Below are 21,256 nucleotides of genomic sequence, written 5' to 3' on the forward strand. Positions count from 1 at the left end.
GCTAACATACCTGAAGAAACCCTTCTTGTTACTCTTAACATCTCTTGCTAGCTGCAACTCCAAGTGTGATTTGACCTTCCTAATTTCACTCCTGAATGCCCGAGCAATATTTTTATACTCTTCCCTGGTCATTTGTCCAATCTTCCACTTCTTGTAAGCTTCTTTTTTGTGTTTAAGATCAGCAAGGATTTCACTGGTAAGCCAAGCTGGTCACCTGCCATATTTACTATTCTTTCTACACATCGGGGTGGTTTGTCCCTGTAACCTCAATAAGGATTCTTTAAAATACAGCCAGCTCTCCTGGACTCCTTTCCCCCTCATGTTATTCTCCCAGGGAATCCTGCCCATCAGTTCCCTGAGGGAGTCAAAGTCTGCTTTTCTGAAGTCCAGGGTCCGTATTCTGCTGCTCTCCTTTCTTCCTTGTGTCAGGATCCTGAACTCGACCATCTCATGGTCACTGCCTCCCAGGTTCCCATCCACTTTTGCTTCCCCTACTAATTCTTCCTGGTTTGTGAGCAGCAGGTCAAGAAGAGCTCTGCCCCTAGTTGGTTCCTCCAGCACTTGCACCAGGAAATTGTCCCCTACACTTTCCAAAACCTTCCTGGATTATCTGTGTGCCGCTGTATTGCTCTCCCAGCAGATATCAGAGTGATCGAAGTCTCCCATGAGAACCAGGGCCTGCAATCTAGTAACTTCCGTTAGTTGCCCGAAGAAAGCCTTGTCCACCTCATCCCCCTGGTCCGGTGATCTATAGCAGACACCCACCACGACATCACCCTTGTTGCGCACACTTCTAAACTTAATCCAGAGACTCTCAGATTTTTCTGCAGTTTCATACCGGAGCTCTGAGCAGTCATACTGCTCTCTTACATACAATGCAACTCCGCCACCTTTTATGCCCTGCCTGTCCTTCCTGAACAGTTTATATCCATCCATGACAGTACTCCAGTCATGTGAGTTATCCCACCAAGTCTCTGTTATTCCAATCACATCATAATTCCTTGACTGTGCCAGGACTTCCAGTTCTCCCTGCTTGTTTCCCAGGCTTCCTGCATTTGTGAATAGGCACTTGAGATAACTCGCTGATCGTCCCTCTTTCTCAGTATGATGCAGGAGCCCTCCCGTCTTGTGTTTTCCTGCTCCTGTTTCCTCCTCGTATCCCACATCCCCACGTACCGCAGGGCTTTGGTCTCCTTCCCCCGGTGAACCTAGTTTAAAGCTTCCTCACTAGGTTAGCCAGCCTGCTTGCAAAGATGCTCTTCCCTCTCTTCGTTAGGTGGAGCTCGTCTCTGCCTAGCACTCCTCCTCCTTGGAACACCATCCCATGGTCAAAGAATCCAAAGCCTTCTCTCCGACACCACCTGCGTAGCCATTCGTTGACTTCCACGATTCAACAGTCTCTACCCAGGCCTTTTCCTTCCATGGGAAGGATGGACGAGAACACCACTTGCGCCTCAAACTCCTTTATTCTTCTTCCCAGAGCCACGTAGTCTGCAGTGATCCGCTCAAGATCATTCTTGGCAGTATCATTGGTGCTCACGTGGAGAAGTACGAAGGGGTAGCGATCTGAGGGCTTGATGAGTCTTGGCAGTCTCTCCGTCACATCGTGAATCCTAGCTCTTGGCAAGCAGCAGACTTCTCGGTTTTCCCGGTCGGGGCAGCAGATAGATGACTCAGTCCCCCTGAGGAGAGAGTCCCCAACCACCACCACCCGCCTCCTTCTCTCGGGAGTGGTGGTCGTGCAACCCACATCCCTAAGACAGTGCATCTCATGCCTTCCAATCGGCGGAGTCTCTTTCTGTTCCCTTCCCTCAGATGTATCATCTAGTCCACTCTCCGCATTAGTACCTGTGGAGAGAACATGAAAACGGTTGCTTACCTGTACCTGCACTGCTGGTACATGGACTTTCCCCTTTCTTCTTCTGGAGGTCACATGTTGTCAAATTTCTTCACCATCCTTCTGTCCCCGCAGTGCAGCCTGCTCTGAATCTTCAGAATGTTGTGTCCGTAGAAGCATATCCTGATGTCTGTCCAGGAAATCTTCAGTTTCTTTTATGCAACACAGGGTTGATACTTGTTTCTCCAGATCTTGAACCTTCTCTTCCAATATGGAGACCAGCTTGCACTTTGTACAGACAAAGTTGCTTCTGTCCTGTGGAAGAAAGACAAACATAGCACATCCAGTGCAGGTCACAACAGCTGAATGCTCCCCATCCATATTACCTTCCTTCTACGAGCTTCCTCAGGAGTTGTAGTAACTACTCAGAGAAGCCTGCAAGATGTAAGCCTCAGTGGGCTCTCCCCAGGCAAACTCCCTCTGTTAGCCTCTCTGCTGTTCTCCACTCAGCTGGTTTGCAGCTGACAGGCTTTTTTTTTTAGGACATTTAACTTGCTGGTGCCAGAATCAAATGGAATATGGATTATCAGGAAGAGAGTATGGTACTGTAGTGTTTGGGTGGGGGGAAGGTTCAACTGGAAAAGTGGGACTTTGTGAGCCAGATTTTTTTCAAAGGTTTTTAGACACTTAAAGATGCAGACAGCTGCCTAGTGTTTTTTTCCAAAGCACCTAAGCAGGTTAGGTGCCTAGCTCCCATTGGGAGTTTTTGTAAATCCCTTTGGCTCCTATTTGCATCACTAAGCACCTACATATCTTTGAAAATATGACTCCATGAGGCTGCATCCCTGTAAGACGTAAAGGTATGAAGCTGTCGCTGGATCAGTGCTTTTATAATTGCTATAAGAAGATAAATTTGATTGGATAATTACCTGGGGATTTTGTAAACCCAGAAACTGTCTTGCATTATCTGTTAAATATTTAGCCACCCATCAGTAATAGGAAACACAATGTCACTTCATTATCTTAAGCTATTTGTGATAGGTATTTTTGAAGTAGTGCATAGACCCAAGTCTAGGTCCAAATGTCTCCCCTGAAATGCCTGCGCACAGTTCCCACTGATGCTTACTGGAATTGCACATATTTACCTGAGGGAAGAATATGTCCTCTAAATATCTGTACATTGTTATTGGCAGGAATTGGTCTGTGTAAATCTTGTCTGCCTTCTGTAACAACTTTGGGCACTTAACCCTTGATGATCCATTTAGTACACTGCACATATTGAATTAAATTGACTTATTTTTCAGAGACCAAGAGGAAGAGAAATCAGAAACCTCTAAAAGGAATTCAGCAACAGTATGACTTTTGGATAACGCAGAGCTTGAGTCCAAGGCATTGGAAAAAGTAGGATCTATTTCAATATATGTAAGTAGGCAGACACATATGTGTGTGGATATATACAATATACTGGTTTCAGAGTAGCAGCCATGTTAGTCTGTATCCGCAAAAAGAAAAGGAGAACTTGTGGCACCTTAGAGACTAACAAATTTATTTGAGCATAAGCTTTCGTGAGCTACAACTCACTTCATCGGATGCATGTCATAGTATGGTGATGCATCGGTTGCATAGATAGTATGGTAATGGGGGGTCATATTGGTACCCAAGACAGATGCGGTGCTAGGACAATGTTAGCTTTATGCCATCTGAGAGCTCTCTGTCCCTGCCATAGAAATTCTCAGCTGGCCCCTTACGGCCAGAATGCAGCTCAATGGCGAGCCTTCCTGCAGTCAAGTTTTGCCAGTATAAACATGAATTTTTGTTCTTACAGAAAACAGGTTTCCCAAGTCTCTTTCTGCAGGCATTCACACTTGGAACTTGATTATGAGTTAAACTTATTCAATCAGGGAACAGAAATAATAATGTGATATCCTTAATCAATTACACCTAACCAACACTGCTTGAATATCAAGCCACAGAGTCAAGGATACTGAGTAATTTTGAATAAATAAATTCAAGAAAATAACAATTCTGTTCAGATAGGAAAAAGAGCTACAATTCTTTGACTAAACTATTCATTATAAATATTTGCTACTCTGTGATCTCAGTGCTATCTGTTTTTTCTAAACTTAAAATCCTGGAGCAGGAAGCGGAAAACAGATTTAAAAGGCATCATGCGAGATGGACAGGAAAGCAGGTAACTGACTGGTTAAGTTAAATTACAGTGGCAACATGGTGACTGTTAAATTATAGAGGCAGTCAATAGAAGCAAGCAGCCCTGAAAGTATCCTGCTCTGTGGGATGAAAAGCACAGAAATAAACAGCATATTGTCAGCAAGTAATTTTTTTCTGGCCACCTTTGGACCATTTAGCAGCACAAATGACATTTTTATGGACATTGCACAGCAAATAAACAGATAACGATCAGCTTTTCATAGTTAGGTGTAATAAATTTGACAGATTGATCTGTGCCTTGTTTACACATGTGCAAATATCTCGTGTACATGCAAATAATGTATTTGCATATATATAAATGTGTGCATATCAAGTATTTGTGTATCTATCATCACTATAGTATCTGAGCACCAACTTAGGCACCTAAAAATGTGTCTGTAAAGTTCAGCCCCTCTTTCCCCGCAACTAACTTTGAGCAGCTACCTCTTAAAAAAAAAATTCATGGATACCCTGATGATCCACACTTTTGTGGCTAAAATACTTAGCAAGATCACAGTGCTGTTTTGTATAGAGCTCAGTGGGCCTGAAGGAAACCTGCCTAGTGAGAAGGCATAAGGGTTTTCCCAGTTCAGGGCTGACCAATGAGCATTCCAAGAGCCAAGCCACCCTTTTTTGTAAATGGAGGATGAAGACGTAGCCAATCAGCTGTGGAGGCTTGTTGCCATTGAATTCAGACAACAGTTATTTTGTATTCTCTACAGTCATCACCATAAAAAAGTGGAGGAAGGATGGCCTTCTGGTTAAAACACTGGATTGGGTCTCAGGAAACCTGAGTTGAATTCCTGGTTGTGCCATTCACTTCCTATATGACCTTGGTTAAGTCACTTAATCTGTTCGTGTCTCATTTCCATATCTGTGAAATAGGGATGATAATAATAGAACTTCTCTTCCTCACAGGGGTCTGGTGAGGTTAAATTCATTAATGTTTATCAGGTGCTTTGATATTATGGTGATGGGGACTATAAAAGTAGAGAGACAGAGAGTCAACATTTACCATAGTTACTATATGATGGGATCGGAGACACCTTCATGATTTCTGATGCAAAGTATAGGGATAAACAGAAGTCTATGAAGACTTAGACATCACTGTGCAATAATGGTTTTTCTCTATTTTCAGTTTTATCCATAATGAGACTATGTCAGAATCTCACTTGACATGACATCAGGGCCAGATAATGAGGCAATTTCTAAATGGTCTCTGACGGCCAGCCCCTAGCTCCTGCATCTTTCTTTATTTTAAGTGTTATTAATCATTTCATCACACATCCTTCCGTAACAATGAGTGAAACAAAGTCCATAAGGAAAAACACTTCTTTTAACAGCATGTACAAGAAAATTATTTAGGGCCCTGAAGAGGTAACAAAAAGACCTCTGGGGCTTAGAACAAAACAGAATAGGTCACGAGACTTCAAAACAAATGAAAGGGGGTTTTCCCTAGCCTCATTTACAATTACTCAGAAAGCAGATATGGCAGGCATATATTCTAAACTAATCAGATTACAGTGGCATTCAACTGAGTAGCTCATCCTCAGCACCAAGCTCACAGCTATAAAGAGCAAAGCTTAAACTTGAACAAAGTCATATTGCTTCTCCTGGCATAATTTGTAATTATTTAAATAGCAATACTACAGATAATGAATTCAAAGTTAATCAAATTGTTGTACCAATGAACTTCGTAGTTCATCTTCAATATCAAGCTCACAGGATCCATTCTGGTCAACTGTCTAAAAAGAAAAGCCTAATATTCATCAAAACTATAGTCTATTTGGTTTTACTGATCTGTGTCAAGATGAGGTTTAGCTGGATATAAAACAGAAGTTTAAAGCCAAAGGACTACATCTGCACTCTGAGAATCAAATAGCCTTTTTCTCCATTGTTCAGTTCTGGTTTTTGATGTCTCTGGAATTATACAACCCTTTTTATTTTGAAAATAGAATTTCACCTTTTCTTCTCTTCCTGTCCTGGTTTATTAGTCTTTCATGGTCCAGAGGTGAAAAAGAAAGATGTTTATAATCATACATGTAATGGATTTTCCCAAATGAATTGAAAGAGAGAAATGAAATAGTTTTGATAGGTGATGGGAAGGATTTAAAATCACTGTTATAATTTAAAGTTTTAAACATAAAATTTTACAGATATTTCCCTTCAAAATCTCCAAGAAAACCCAAAGTTCTCTCATTTTCTGTGGGGTCCCCAACCTTGCACAGTGTCACGGAGACTCTTCTGTATCTGTTCCAGGCTGTTCCTTATAACTACTTTTTTTTTTCCCAATCAAGGTGCCTATAAGATGGCAGTGAAGTTCAGTGTAGCCCTTATTATTATACTAAAATACCCGTAGCCTACACAAAGTAGACTAGATTTATTATTATATTGGACGGCAACACCACTATAGTTAAGAAGATTACATCACAACTGCGGTTTGAAAGTCAACATTTCAAAAGTCCTCTGGACATGTTAAAACAAGTTCCTTTGAAATTTGGTGTGCCTGAAGGAGGTGAAGGGTAGGGTTGGTGACACAAATTTGGGGTCATTTGATGTACTGGTTGTGGAAATATAAGCCCCCTAAAATATCAATTTTTCAAAAAGTTTCTAAATGGGCTGGTTTTTGGGCAGAGCTAGTGATCAAACTATTTCTGTGAAGTGAGTAAAAATTATCTCAATCTATCAAGTTTTATTCAAGATAGTGCATGGCATGCACTACATCTTTGGGAAAACCAAATTGAGAATGGTCTTAAGAAAATACAGATTTTTACAGTGCACATGCGCCAAGACTGAAAAATGGCTAGAGGGTTTCCATTCCTACCATTTTATGTGCTCGAAAGCTTGACTCTTGTAAGTGCTGTAAAATCTAAATGGTTACTCAGATCACTTTGAAACATAGTGTGCCTCATTGAAGTGCATGGTAATGTTAGTGATCCAAATTTTGGGTCATTTGACTGAGGGGTCCCACGATTACAGCCAGCCCTCAAAAAACCCCACTTTCCTTCTGCTGCCTTGTACTGTTAAACTGAGAAAACAGATCATGTACAATGTGGGTAAGAGATTCCCTGGCCCAAGCAGACCTGAGGTGGCTGCTGTGTGGGGGAGGGAAGAGCAGGGAGCAGAAGGGGTGGCAGGGTGTGGGCCAGAATTTGCCCCCCTTCAAGAAATATCAGACTTGGCACCATTGATTCTTACTTGGCAGCTTAAATGCTTTTAAATCAGAAGTCAAATAATTTAATAGGAAAATGTACTGCAAAAAGGTACATGTTGGGGGTTGAGCGGTAACCATTCAACAAAGGGAAACTCTGTTTCCCTCTCTACATTATCTCTCTGGGTAAAAGTCTTCATTTTAACTAAAGAGGCATAGTTCCCCTCCCAGCTCCCATGCATTGGGAATGACCCTGCCATCCAGGGCAATCAGTAGTAAAACTCTCTTAAGTTCAATGGGAACCGTACTGATCCCAATATGAACCCTTCCTATAGCTCATGTTTTTGAGGGTGTACTGGGCAGGGGGAGGGGTGATGAGAAAGTGGGAGATATGAGCAATGAAAAATCTTAAGCCATTGTACCACATTACCTCATTCATTGAGGGGGGAGGGAGCGAAAACTGGCCTGGGTAATGGATCTGTGAAGTGCTAGTGTGCAAGCATATGTGTTTGAAGCATCTGAGTGTTAACACATGGTCTCCCTATCAAAGGTCTGTATATGAAACTCAGCTGCTAGAGTGACAGAAGATTTTGTGTTGTTAACGCACACTTAATTAAAATACCAACTGAAATCCAAGTCTGAATCCCACAGTTTGTGTTAGCTGATAACACTCAATCACTTCTAATTACAGTTAATACAGCTTTAAAATACTATTTTCTTGTAATAAGGGTCCCAGTATGACAACTAAGAGCTGGCACCCAGTGCAGGAATCACAGGAAAGGATGTAAATCCATCGGGGGGCTCACAAGGCTGCTTTTACTTCACACTAAAGCTTCCCTCAGCAGCCCTAAAAGTATATATCTGGGATTCAATAGTCTGCAAGGAAAAAATTGAGTCAAATATTCATTAATATTTATGCCTCCAACAATGAAATGTGCTTTAAGAAATTAACTAGACAATGGCGAGGTCACCTTCAATAAACTACTCACTCTCATGTTCTGGGCAGAAGAACCCATGGTATATACCCCTATTTATTTTAGAGGCTCCAATCCTGCAAAGCACTTACAAGAATGTGTAACTTTAAGAATGGGAGTATTTCCTTGAAATCAATGGGGCTAACTCATGTGCTTGAAGTCTGGTATGTGCTTGTGGTTTTTACAGGAACAGTATCCTAATCATACTGAAACATCTAACCTTGATTACTGTTTTCTAACACTAGTAATTACTAGGGATCTATCTTAGGCTATGACTGCATTGCTAGAAAGGTGTGATTTTTACAGCAAAATAACTAACACACATTTCAGAGTAGCAGCCGTGTTAGTCTGTATTCGCAAAAAGAAAAGGAGTACTAGTGGCAACATTTGCGATCTGAATGACAGACACTTTTTACTTCAAACGTAGTTAGGTGAAATTAACACCAGACCCCATCCACACCTGGGGTTGACCTCACCTAGCTACATAGAGGGAAAAACTACAGAACCTTGTATTCAGTAGGATTTTAGAGTGGGATAGTTAATGCAAATTAGTTATTTTGTTGTAACAACACATCTTTTGGGGCAGTGAAGACATAGCCTTCATTTTATGTATCAAACCTATCAGCATTCTAACTAAGCAGTAACAGAAGACAGTGAAAGGGAGAAGTGATTATGTTTCTCAAATGTTGTAGGTCCAAGCCTTGTACCAGCACATACGCGTTAAAATGTTCCCCCCCAGAAAAGCACATCATGGTGTTTTTATGTTACTTTTGTTACTTTCTTCCACTGGTGACTCTTTTAAAAACACACAGTGAGTGTCTTATGAAACTTTAATAAGACTTTTTATTGACGTATCCGATCTTTTCAGAAGTTTTGTGTTGAATCTATTTCCTGAAATTTCTTTAAGAAAGAAGCAATCTCTCAAAGCTTTTAGCTGGTCATATCTAATGTCTATGCTATATGTTTATGACTATAAAATTATATGTTGCAAAAAACACATGACATTTCTTATGTGATATTCAGACAGTTTCAAATTAAAACCCTTCACCCTTCTTGCTGAGGAGCTCAGATGACCTAATGGTCCAAATGATGGTATAGCTGATCTCCTCTGGTTGTGGATCTAATTGCATAGAAAAAAGGAAAAGTCAATAGACAGAAATATCTTTGAAGAGATAGAAGAAAAGAACCTGAGATAGTCAGGGCTCTGGCATTCACCATTTGTTGTTGTTGTTGTTTTGTTTTATTTTGGTCACAACTTTGGATGTCAGCTGAGCAACAGTTTCACCCCTGGATTCTTAAATGCCAAAAAATCACCAGAATTATTCTGTCAAGTAATGGTTTTATTTTTGAGTGGGAGAAACTAAGAGCTCTGTTCCTCACTATCAATTTGTTTTTCTAATTTTGTAGAGTCATATTTTAATGCCTGAAGAGAACATTGTGATCATCTAGTCTGACCTCAGGTCAAAGAACCTCATCCAATAATTTCTGCATTCATGTAGTGACAGCTAGATACTTTGGTGATGTGTGCTTTAGAAATAATAAAAAATAATTAGCATTATTTATCCCATGTGAGGTCTCCTCTCCCTCCACCTCCACAAATGCATACTTTTTATAAGTAGTGTGTATCATTCTGAAATTGCTTGTATTTTTAGAATTGCTGCATATGGAGAAGCATCAACAAAAAATAAGTATCTCCCCTTCTCCTGTCTCTTATTCAAACTGAACAATTTCATGAATTATTATATAGTTTACAGCAGTGGTGGACAAATTACAGCCCACAGGCCAGATCCACCCCTCCAGCTGTTTTACACCTGCCCTTGAGTTCCCACTGAGGAGCGGGCTCTGGGGCTTTCCCCGTTCCAGAGCTCCAGCCGGGGAGCAGGGTCGGGGACCGCTCCACGCAGCTCCCAGAAGCAGACGCATGGCCCCCCTCTGGCGCTGCAGCGCAGGCACAGGGTTGGGGGCCGCTCCACGCAGCTCCCAGAAGCCGTAGCATGGCTGACCTCCGGCGCTCCAATGAGAGCTACAGAGGCAGTGCCTGTGGATGGGGCAGTGCGCAGAGCCACCTGGCCATGCCTCCATGTAGGAGCTGAAGAAGGGACATGCTGCTGCTTCTGGGAGCTGCTTGAGGTAAGCACCGCCCAGAGCCTGTACCCCTGAGCCTCTCCCCACACTCCAATCCCCTGCCCCAGCCATGATCTCCCTCCTGCTCTCCAAACCCCTCAGTCCCAGCCCATAGCACCCTCTTATACCCCAAACTCCTCATCCCCAGCCCCACCCCAAAGCCCACACCCCCAGCTGGAGCCCTCACCCCCCACCCCCGCACTCCACTCCCTGACCCCAGCCTGGAGCCCCCTCCCGCACCCTGAACTCCTCATTTCTGACCCCACCCTGTAGCCCGCACCCACAACCAGAGTCCTCACCCCCTCCCACACCCCCTCCCACACCCCAACCCCAATTTTGTGAGTATTCATGGCCTGCCATACAATTTCTATTCCCAGATGTGGCCTTCAGGCCAAAAATTTGCCCATCCCTGGTTTACGGGGATGTTTAGGTGGCTTGTTCCATTTTTCAGTTGGAACTGGAATAAGATAAAGGGAAAACAGATATTAGAGGAAGAGAGAAATTCAGTCCTGTCACAATTCCACTAATTTCAATAGACTTTGGTCCTTTTATATCAGGGCTGAATTTTGGCCCAAAGATTCTGTTTGACCTGATTGGTGGAATATAATAGTCCAAGTGGATTCAGAAGTGGTGTTCAGTTTCAAAGTTGGGATGCTTATCCAAAGCTTGGGTCTGATCCTGTGAGGAGCTGAGTGCCCTCTATTGCCCTAGAAGTTCATGAGTGCTAGAAGTTCATGCATTTTGAAGCGTTGGGTCATTATCTGGACTATATGAACTTATTGAGTGTACATCACTGGGGCTGGAAATGTCACATGGTATTTCTGGTATTTTCTGGTCCTTTCAAGCTGTAAATACTACAAGAACTGCCTTGCTTATGTATTTAAGCACTTGTCCTTGAGGTCCTACTTGGAATCCAGAAAGGCAGAGCTCCAGAGTGATAAAAACAATGGAACTTTTCAAATCTCAAAATAGATTTAATTTGGGTTCAATCAGAGTTTGGGGCAAAGGTTTGGGATCTTTCTTATTTGAATCCAGCCAGATGGCTCACTCCCCTCAACTTTCAATGTCAAAGATCAGCAGAATTGGCTTGTAGGTCCATTTAAAAAAACCCTCACTTCATGCTTTGGCAATTTTTAAAAGCTCTTTTAAAAAAATAACTTCCCGCAGGTTCCAGGACCACTATCACTCTAGCTTAAGTAGTTATACATTTATTTAAAAACACAAAACAAAATGCAATATCAACATATACATCTTTTTCACCACCATTGCAACCAAAACAAAAATTATCTATAAAACAGCCTTTTGATATCATTTAAATCATTATTGAAACCCTTCCAGAACATGAAAGTTATTCTGGCATCTTATTGAAGGTTAACTTTAGCATTCTGGAAGGATTTCAATAGTAATGAAACGGACAGTAAAGTGAGTAAAGCTACATTCCTGGAGGATAATGCTGGCATGATGGAAAGATTTCCGTAGTAGGCTAAAGGGCAGAAAAATTATTTCTGAAGTATTCTTGAAGGATAATTTTAATAATCTAGAAGTATTTTAAAAATAGTTCTTCTGTGGTGATAAAATCTATATGGCACATCCCTGAAAGGTAATTCATTTTTCCAAATAACGAGGTAAATCATCAAACGTGTAAAGTCCATTCCTAGAAAACTACATCTTTAAAAAAACAGTTGTTAAAGTATTTAAATCTAGATTCTGCTAAGGCACCCTTGACAAAATTCCCAAAAGATAAAAGGTGACATTCACCCCAAGCAGAGGGCCAGCGCAAGAACTGTGCACCATGTAAGTCAAAAGATGGCATACCCTAAGTCCCCATGTAAGCCTACACTGTAATTTAAGGTGTAATTGTAGCACCCTTAAGCAGAGTATACGGTATTCCAGTGAGGAGAGTTCTGATAGAGCAAGCAGAGGAAGAGGCCCTGGGCAAGACAGTGAAGAGGAATTTTAATAACCGGACCAGGTTCTTGCTTCTTTCTCTTGGGGCGCCAGAGCTAGAGATTCTAGTCTAGAGTGGGAAAGAACTGGGGCCATGAGAGAGACTGTGTACGATTGGCTTATTTTCTAACTTTTGTCCTGGAAGGAGTGAGGTTTTATATTTAGCTGTAGGACTGAACTACTCAACCAGTGAGAGGGAAATGGAGGCAGTGGACACTTCTGCATGGTGAAAGGTAAGCTACTGCTACATTGCCTCTTTTCATATAAGCTTCTTCTTCCTTCTTTATTGTACTTGAATGACTTTGTTTTCAGTTGGGCTACTACATCATAATTTTGTTTTGTACAAAGTACAGCAATTATCCATAAGACAGATTTTTAAAAAGTAACTATTTCCTTTGCTTTCAATATCTCTTTAACAAAAAACATTCTCAGACAAAAATTAACAAAACACACACATCATTATTATTATTTATTTTATTAATTTGTGGTAGCACCCACTACGTGGTAGGTATTTTCCAAATACTTAAAAAGGAAAGTCCTTGCTCCAAGAACCCTACCATGTAAGGCCAAAACAAGTAACACACATATGAATTCAATAAATACCTCTATTATTAGAAAATTGTCATAAGAATAATTGTTTTTTCCTACCCCCCCCAGAACATCTGGGGGGGGGGTAGGAAAAAACAAGGTAGCCTATTTCCTCTTGTTTTTTCCTACCCCCCCCCCCCAGATATTCTGGTTTAACTTGGATTTAAACTTGGAGAGTGGTCAGTTTGGATGAGCTATTACCAGCAGGAGAGTGAGTTTGTGTGTGTATGGGGGTGGGGGGGATGTGAGAAAACCTGGATTTGTGCTGGAAATGGCCCACCTTAATTATGCACATTGTAGGGAGAATGGTCACTTTGGATGAGCTATTACCAGCAGGATAGTGAGTTTGTGTGTGTGGTTTTTGGGAGGGGGGTGAGGGGGTGAGAGAACCTGGATTTGTGCAGGAAATGGCCCAACTTTATTATCATGCACATTGTGTAAAGAGTTGTCACTTTGGATGGGCTATCACCAGCAGGAGAGTGAATTTGTGTGGGGGGGTGGAGGGTGAGAAAACCTGGATTTGTGCTGGAAATGGCCCACCTGATGATCACTTTAGATAAGCTATTACCAGCTGGACAGTGGGGTGGGAGGAGGTATTTTTTCATATTCTCTGTGTATATATAAAGTCTGCTGCAGTTTCCACGGCATGCATCCGATGAAGTGAGCCGTAGCTCACGAAAGCTCATGCTCAAATAAATTGGTTAGTCTCTAAGGTGCCACAAGTCCTCCTTTTCTTTTTGCGAATCTGTCTTATAGTGTTTCAACTCTTAAATTCCAGCTGAAGCTGGGAAGAGTTGAGGCATGTAGAAACTAAATAATATAATTTAGAAACTAATAATATAATTAACCAAACTTTCCAGCCCCACTAAAGTTTTATTTGGTTTGAATAAAATTTTGGACAGCAGATCTAGCTAGTCTGTCTCTCTCTATATATATATTGAATTGCGCTATAAATCGTGATTAATTTTTTAAATCGCTTGACAGCCCTAATATATATATTATAATAAAATTTTTATTTGGTTTGAATAAAAGTTTGGACAACAGATCTAGCTGGTCTATATAGTATTGGTCATAGTATTTCCAGTATAGTCAACCCCAGGTAGCACTAGCTCTTCAGGAGAACCTGACTGGTGAAATCTCCTATTCAGTTTCCAGACTATTGGATTCCAGACTGTTCTCTATATAGACCGGCTAGATCTGTTGTCCAAAATTTTATTCAAACCAAATAAAACTTTTATTATAATATATATAATATTATATAATATATAACATATTATTATATATATTTTAAAAAAATAATCGCAATCATGATTAATCATACTGTTAATAATAGAACACCATTTATTTAAATATTTTAGGATGTTTTCTACATTTTCAAATATATTGATTTCAATTAAAACAGAATGCAAAGTGTACAGTGCTCACTTTATATTTATTTTTGATTACAAGTATTTGCACTCTAAAAAAACCAAAAGAAATAGTATTTTTCAATTTGCCTAATGCAAGTACTGTAGTGCAATCTCTTTGTCATGAAAGTTGAACTTACAAATGTAGAATTATGTACAAAAAACCTGCATTCAAATTTAAACCAATGTAAAATTTTAGAGCCTGCAAGTCCACTTGTTTGTCTTAGCCATTGGCTGAACAAGAAGTAGGACGCCGTGGACTTATAGGCTCTGAAGTTTTACATTGTTTTGTTTTTGAGTGCAGTTCTGTAACAAAAAAATCTACATTTGTAAATTGCACTTTCACGATAAAGAGATTGCACTACAGTATTTGTATGAGGTGAATTGAAAAATACTATTTCTTTTGTTTATCATTTTTACAATTGTAATTAAAAATAATATACACTTTGATTTCAATTACAACAGAATACAATATATATGAAAATGTAGAAAAACATCCAAAATATTTAATAAATCTCAACTGGTATTCTTTTGTTTAACAGTGCGATTAAAACTGTGATTAATCACGATTAATTTTTTTGTGTTAATCGCGATAAATTTTTTTGAGTTAATCAAGTGAGTTAGCTGCGATTAATTGACAGCCCTAATATGTATATAGTATACTATATATATATATATATATATATATATTCCCTTCCTCCCTCCCCCATCTAGTACACCCATTTCAGGTGCATTGTGCTGGGCACAAGTGGTTCAACCCAATCACTTCAGAACATTTGAGTGCACACTATTAATGCACTGGGGGGTGCCCCCATGTTGTGCAACATTCCTGGAAATCTTTCCCTTGCTCCCCCACCCACATCTAAAGTTGGTGAACTGATTTGGATTAAATCAACCCTTGCTGCCCTGCTTGGGTGAACTGGGCAAGTGACAGTCTTAACCTGTAAGTAAATGCTGTAGTTTTCCAGAGGAGATCAATTAATCCAGTCTTTAAGAAATGGTACAAAACCTTCCTCTTCGAAAAAGCCTTTTCCCCGTAAGAATTACACAACACTGACACCTCCTTTTACATATAATCCTGATAATGAAAAAAAAAAGTAAATTAACAAAATCTTTTTAAAAAACCCTCCAACCCTAACCATGCAGAGTTTTGACTCTGAAAAGAAAGACGTGCCAAAGACTCCATTAGGGATTTCACCGTTGCTAATGATTTTACATGGAAGTTTCTCAAATACTATGGTGATGGGCAGAAGTATAAAACCCCTTAGATAGATAGAATGTTTACAGATGGCAAATTTCAAATGCACTTTCCATGGGCGCTCACACAGGAAACTTGATGCTAGGAGCCATGCATTGACTGATCACACATCTCAGAGTTCCAATAGTGAATACTTATAATGAGCTGCTCACAAATGATCTACACATCAAGAATTATTCACAGAAATTATTTGGTGAATCATTTTGAATGATGAATATATTCAACAAAATTGCAATCTGTTTGCAAATTGGGGCTGGTGCAGGGAATGGTGAAAGGGTCTAATACATTATTTGCCTTGAAATATCTGTCCAGATCTAATGGACATTATAGAATCATTTTCTCAAGAAGCATCTGTCAGACATGGTGACCCCTACCAATTGCAAATGCCCATGGATGTTTTGCCCCATCCATTCTATATATTCTCCAGAAATACTTCCCTTATCTTTTGCCTTTTAAGCCAGTTTACCAAAATCCAGGGTTTTCCCTTGTACATAGTGGGGTATTCTATTAGTTGCTCTGAATTCTGCAGTATCATTGTTGGAAGGTGCAGTGTTTTAGATCAATACTGTGGAATACAGGAGCACTCTTTTTATAAGGGTTACTTATACACCCTTATAAAAAGGCTGCATCAGTTGGAGTATACCCAGCTGCTTTTCACATTTATGAAGTAGGAATTCACAGGTTCCAACAGTACCATCATTTGCATACCCTGAAGAGAGGAGATTAGATTTATCAGCATTTTTTTTTAAATGGATATCCTTCAAGGACATCCCCCAGAAAGCAGAGGTCAGTGCAGTAAAGGTAGGTGCATTAATCATCTTCACATTTGAAATAAGGAAGAATAAATAAATAAACAGCAAAGCATCATGATCGTGTATCAAAGGGTCACTTTAGGTCCCACCCGCATTAAATATGATCTCAAGGATGTCAGGAGCAATGTCATGAATGTTTATATAAATGTTATTAGAAATAGGAGCATATACCTTACATTAAGCTATATAGTCATGCTATCAGTAATAACAGCACACATATGCAACAGTGTGTAGTGAGGGGGCGTGGCCTCCCTCTGAGACCGACAGGGAGGAACCACCGCCCATCCCCTGGTGGGCAGAGCTGGGACAGCTACACACCCCCACTGGAAGCAGAGGGGCAGGACACGAAGTATAAAAGGCAGGCCCTGCCGCTCAGCTGGGCCAGAACCAGCGAAGGACACAGATGCCTCTCACCTGTCGCTGGAGCGGGAACCCAAAGAGGACCTCTGCAGCACTGAGGACTCGGAGGAGCTGCCAGAGCTGCCTGCCGACAGGGACGCCACAGAGCTACTGGGACTGCTGCTACCTGTGTACCCCAAAGAGAGAAAGGATGCCCATGGAATGAAGGTAGCCCCAGGTCAGACTGGCAGAGTCCCTGGGGTGGGGGGTTACCTTCCTCTGCAGCATGGGGCACAGGTCACTTGTAGGTTTAAACTACTGTAAATGGTGGATTCTCTGTAACTTGAAGTCTTTAAATCATTATCTGAGGACTTCAGTAACTCAGCCAGAGGTTAGGGGTCTAGTTCAAGAGTGGGTGAGGTTCTGTGGCCTGCAGTGTGCAGGAGGTCAGACTACATGATCACGATGGTCTCTTCTGACCTTAAGGTCTGTCACATACTACCACTGGAAAACTCTCCGATGATACTTTGCGTTCATTGCCTGTGCAAACTGGATTCAAAAGAGATGAAAGGCTCCTTATTACTTCAGCAATCCACTGACCCATTCGGCCCTCTCAGAGCAGACCACCTTAAACAATGAACTTCTTTAATGGCAAGCCACTAGAAGGGTGAGTCTGTCAATGACCACTTCTGCTATAAGATCTTCCTACCTCATTAAAATACTTACTGGGATGTCCTTTTTCAGTGGTGACATGCACATTTTTTATTTAACTATTGACTTTGCTTTGTAGACCTTGTTCTAAAACCAAAAAATCCCCATCACTGAGATTCATTGGTATTGCAATAACTGCATGGCACAGCTGAATCACAAGGTGCAAATGGACATGCTGAGCCTTGTTTCGAAAACAAGCCTCCCATTTTGCTCCTGCAAGTAACTGCCAGTGCAGTGTTGCAGGTAGGACTAATTACAAGCACAAATGAACTGCCTGACTGTGCCAGCAAACCAGGACATCCTAACTGCCATTGGTTGCACCCGCAGTGCCTCTTTGTAGCGGCAGAATTGCAGGTACAAAATGGGAGGGCAGTTTTCAAAATGAGATCCAGTCTATTTATAAAGCTTAAATTTGTAGCAGTGTCTGCAGTTATCCAATCTTATAAATTAAGGCCTCAGTCTTGCAAAAAACTTTTCACACATGAGTAGTTCCTCTGCAGTCAATGGAACTAGTAATGTGCATACAATTACATACACTGGTTCCTGGATAGGGTCCTTAGAGAATCTGGGTATGAGGATTGAAAATCTATTTTTTTTAATAAGGCCTGTTGTTTAAAAAGGGCTGTTGTTAAAAATGGCCTTTTCTGAGACAACGCTTTTCACAAAACAGTGTCAACGTTATCTAAATACGTCTGACATTTTTACCAAAATCATTTTCAAAATATTCCATTTCCTAAAATTTCTTCATGAAAAGCAGTTATTCAGTAAACACAAAATGTTGATAAAATGTTTGTAAAAAATATCGCTGAAAATTTCATGAAAAACAGAAGATGGATCCATTTCAAGTTCCTGCATAACAGACAAAAATTTATGCATGAAATAATTATCCTGTTTTTCAAGAGATCTGGTATTTACAGAGCAAGAACAGTAACCACTTCTCATCCTTGTATATTTTAGGCATTTCATTTAATTTTTATTTATAACCACTGGAAGCAATTTGAAGCTATTCTGGGATGGATGGCTACCGAAGTTCTTTTGTTTAAATTTGTTTTTGAGTTGTCAGATTATTTAAAAGTGTGTTTTTTACTGACAATAATTTTTAAAAACCTAATTTGGTTTGTTGAGGTTATTTTTATTTATGTATTAACAAATTTGCTTCTGGGTTGATACCCATGAGTGGTAGGTTTTATAATGGAAATGCTGAGACAACCTTAAATATAGCCACACCAGCAAGCACTATTCTAACAACTCAGCTGAATAAATACCAGGCAGCATTTAGTTATTTTCCCAGGAACTGGATAAACAGCCACTTCCTTTTTAGTGTCTCTTTTTAAAGTAAAAGTTCCATGGCCAGCTAATTGTCACTATAAAATCTTCTATTTAAAAGAAAAAATCTTTTGTTTTGTTTATTTTACAAAATCTTTGTGGCTCCATATTAGCCATGTAAAAAACCCCAAAACAAATAAACCTATTTGCCAATGAGCTACATCTTGACCTATTTCAAAATGCACTGTTTCTAAATGCACAGTGAGCCTTTCATCTGAGAACAAGAGACAGGCCCAGCCGAAATATTCAAACGCAGAATTAGATTTCAGAAGTCCAAGATTGCTCAGATGGGGAGTTTTGGTCCAGACCATTATTATGGCGGAGCTGAACATGACTCTGTAATTAAGTTTAAGTTGACTTATGTGCTTGAAGTAGGGACTCAACCTCTTTGGGTATGACTACGCTGCGTCCTGGAGGTGTGATTCTGCTCCAGCTACTGTGATTAAAAATAGCAGTGTGAACACTGCAGCACAGACAGCTGCTTGAGCCAGCTGCCTGAATCCAAGCCCACCTAACTCCCAGATCTGAGCTCAGGTGGCTAGCCCGAGCCACCACCCGTGCCACAACATCGACACCACTATTTTTTAGCATGCTAGCTGTCTACCCTTGCTGGGAATCACACCTCCCAACTGCAATGTAGATGTACCCTTTCTTAGGTATGAAGGATGAATTGTACCCTCCCCAAAACTACAGCACTTACCCTTTGAGTAGAGAATGAATTTTCTGAGAATTTACAAGTACATCCATTCATTAGTTTGAGTTTCAAAAAAATTTTTAAAATGGATACTTCAAGAAATTTAGCACTGGTGTCAGATCTTTTTTTTCTTCTTCTTTTTTTTTTTTGTGTCCCAAGTTATCTTAACTGACTAATGCTCTCTAATCACACCATGAAGAAAGAAAACAGGGGGGAAAATCATGTAGGCCAGATCCTTGGGCTAGTGTAGATCAGCATAGCTCTACTTACTTCATTGGGAGCCATGCTGATTTACAACAATCTGCCCTGTGTCTTTAAAAATCAATTTAATCGAATCTGAAACTACAAAATGTGTAAAAGCTGGTTGGAATTTATATTTTTCCCCCACAGAAAATTTTATTTTTAGTTGAAAAACTGAAACATTTTCAGGTTTTTGACAAAATCAAAGTCTTCCACAGAAAGCAGACACTTTCTGCAAACATTTTTGTTTAGTCAGAAACCCAGTTTTTCATCAAGAACCAATTTGGAGGGGAAATTATTGACCACGTCTGCTTAACATGTTTCGATTTCTGGTAAGAGTAACCTTAACTTCAAAATTCCTAGGTTTGCATGGCTTGTTGTTGATATAATGACAACATCCCTGTAATTTTTTTAGCCCTTAAGTTACTGAGCAGTACTCAGCCTTTATTTCATTTTTATAAAGTTTTGTCAGATAACAGAGTGGTTGAGGGCTAAGAGCCCAGTCTTGCAAACCTTTACTGACATGAGTAACTCCATTGACGATCAGGTGCATACCATAGAAGGCGATGTCTTTTTTAAAGGGAACATCAATGGAAATAAAGAAGCCAGCCAGACTTGACAACAGAAATATCCAGCAAACTGTACAATGCGGCTCTTACAAAAAGTTTGGTCATTCCAATCACACATCCTCTGTTTTACATCCCAGGCCTTTCCTGTTTTCATTCAGTGAATAGCCACCATACTGGGTGGGTGGTGTAACAATTCTTGAATTTATAATTCTTAAATTGTACTAATTACAGACTTTTAAGCAACCCAAGGTTTTTGTTCTTCTCCATTAAGGGAATAGCAAGTGGGTGGGTAGTGTTGTCAATCAAAGCAAAATGATAGAAAGAGCTAATATAATTTGCCTTGTTAATTTCATTGTCATGCTTACAGCTGTTTAAATTCACAATCTCTTTCATGATGATAAAATCAGATACATTTTGAACCTGCTTTCTCCCCATGGATGCATGAAATGTTTTTAGGTAATATGTGTGAAGCAATTAAAGAAATATATTCTGAATACTATAGTGTGTGGGAATGAGAAAGACAGATGAGAGAAATGAGATGATTGGTTAGGAGAAATAGAGAACTAGTCATGCACATGTCCTCACTATTTTCCAAGTTTTGACCTCAAAGCTCTGAAACCACTCGTTCATCACTGAAACTGGGAGTCTGTGTGTTGCCCCCATATAACATATTGGGGTAATCTTTTGATGGAGAGCCTGGTACAAAAGGCCAATTGTAGATAGGCTTTGTGGTGGAGAAGGAAACATGTTATATCTATCCCATTGTGGCCTATACTTGTTCAGTGTTTAAGGAGCTCTTCCTCTCCCCACCTCTAGTTAGTTTTGATCTGACCACTTAGATTCTTCTTTGTATAACTGGAAAGTCCTATAAAGTAATAAAATCAAAGTCTGGTTTGCCTAAGGAGCATTTTAAACTTGTACTTAATGACAAAACCTGATTGGAAAGTTTCATAATGTTGACAAAAATTAAAAAAAGCTTTGTACACTTTTTTTTTTAGACAATTGCCCCCCCGCATTTTTATGGTGATCGTCTGAGACCATGTCTTCATATGCCCCACCCTAATTTCAGGAG

General features: G+C 40.2%; 1 long non-coding RNA gene across 1 annotated transcript in view; it reads left to right on the plus strand.

Annotated features, from left to right (window-relative positions):
• The window catches only part of LOC140909937 (uncharacterized), a 149,653-nt gene that overhangs the window by 114,817 nt on the left and 13,580 nt on the right, over window positions 1–21,256 (plus strand). Inside the window, exon 4 of the long non-coding RNA XR_012158385.1 lies at window positions 3,142–3,259. This is a non-coding gene — a long non-coding RNA (uncharacterized lncRNA). The remainder of the gene's footprint in view (window positions 1–3,141; window positions 3,260–21,256) is intronic.

Source organism: Lepidochelys kempii, chromosome 4 (genome assembly GCF_965140265.1).
Source record: "Lepidochelys kempii isolate rLepKem1 chromosome 4, rLepKem1.hap2, whole genome shotgun sequence".
Lineage (NCBI taxonomy): Eukaryota > Metazoa > Chordata > Testudines > Cheloniidae > Lepidochelys > Lepidochelys kempii.